Source organism: Citrus clementina, unplaced genomic scaffold, assembly GCF_000493195.1.
Source record: "Citrus clementina cultivar Clemenules unplaced genomic scaffold, Citrus_clementina_v1.0 scaffold_1, whole genome shotgun sequence".
NCBI classification, from domain to species: domain Eukaryota; kingdom Viridiplantae; phylum Streptophyta; class Magnoliopsida; order Sapindales; family Rutaceae; genus Citrus; species Citrus x clementina.
In genome coordinates this window covers 14054106-14055642 of record NW_006263303.1, presented here as the reverse complement: position 1 = coordinate 14055642, position 1537 = coordinate 14054106, and the positions used below count along the sequence as shown (strand labels likewise).

The following is a 1537-nucleotide window of genomic DNA, read 5'->3' as shown; positions in this document are numbered from 1 at the left end:
CTCACTTAAAATTATTACTTATCATGGTAATTAGCTGCATGTAGATTGATGCCTTCAAAAATGTTGAGCTCCTTGGAACTCTTTCTTCTTTCTACAAAATGTGGAAATATAAATATACTTCTCCAGACATAACTATCAATAACTGAGTATGTTTCGGAGTAATTCTTAGTAGATTTTTGGCTTGTACTATGAGTGTGTTTTGTACACTATATTGTATCAAGTTTTATTTCATTATCTTATATTAAGCTATAATGCAATACCATGTTTGATGAAATATGCATTGTATTATATAAAATAATATTTTTATTCTAATATCTGTTAATAATATGAAATTCATTTATATCTTATTATTGTTTATATTCAATTAACAATTTAAAATTTTATAATAAAAAAATTACAATATCGGGCATCACGCGCCATCGCCTACTGCCATCCTTTAGTGTCATTTAAATTATACTTTGAGGCTATGTAATGTGCAACTATTATTGGTAAAGGAACTTTCATTCGTCATAAATTTAGGGTTAAAGTTTTATCTCCCAATTTTTTTTACCATAAATTCACAGCAAATGAAAACTTCTTTTTGTTGATAATAATTGCACCATTGGGTAGCTCTGACAATAAGGATTCTAATAGTTTCAATTTTAGTGCAAAACTCGACTCAGACTATCGCTAATAGTTCATCAACACTTGCGGCAATATACTTGAGCTTCTAATTTTATTTAATTATATATTTTTATTTATTTTTCAATATTTTAATTAAAAAAATTAAAACAAAAATAATGTGAATAGTACCATATTACACAAAATCGATCCTCACCTCAAATTTAGTTAATGCAACACTGTTCACATTATGGTATATTAGTAAATATATAATTGCATTGCATTAACTAAACACACCCCATATGTATATGTTTAAATTTACAATAAACTCCATATTATAATATATATGTAATATCTTATCAAGTACAAAAACAAATTATTATTCATCATTAATGTGCTAATTTTACAGCACTTATGACGCGTCACAATCATGTTAATTAGCCTCTCTCAATTAAGATACAACAAACACTACACAAACTTTTTCGTGTGCATAAATATGTTGGTGTTATGTTCCACATGTGAAACTAGTACATTGACACGTGGGTATAACTCATTGGGCCGCAAAGAAAATCACGAGCGCCCAAAGTTTTCCCTAGTGTCCTGAAATTTCGTTAGGGTAATGACATTGCGCATGCGCATGCATTCCGCTCCTGATGGTAATGACAAAGATAAAGTTGGAGAAAGTTGTTTAATTTACGCAAACTTTCCTTTCGTGAACTCTACAGTTAACTAAAGATTGTTGATAATTCTATTTAAAAACAAAAAAAAAAAATTTTTGAATCACTTTCCTTTGATTATCTTTAAATCATCCTCTTAGTTTTAAAAAATTTCAACTTATCTCTATCTTTTTAGAAGATGGAAAAAAATTTATGGATCCTCTTTTTTTTGACTAAATTTAAAGTTTTTAAAATAAGAGGGTGATTTGAATACAGTTAAT

At 27.8% G+C, this 1537-nt stretch overlaps 1 protein-coding gene across 2 annotated transcripts in view; it reads right to left on the bottom strand.

Moving 5' to 3' along the window:
* The window catches only part of LOC18056096 (ras-related protein RABA6a), a 16199-nt gene that overhangs the window by 13830 nt on the left and 832 nt on the right, over positions 1-1537 (bottom strand). The gene's annotated exons all lie outside the window — the stretch shown is intronic.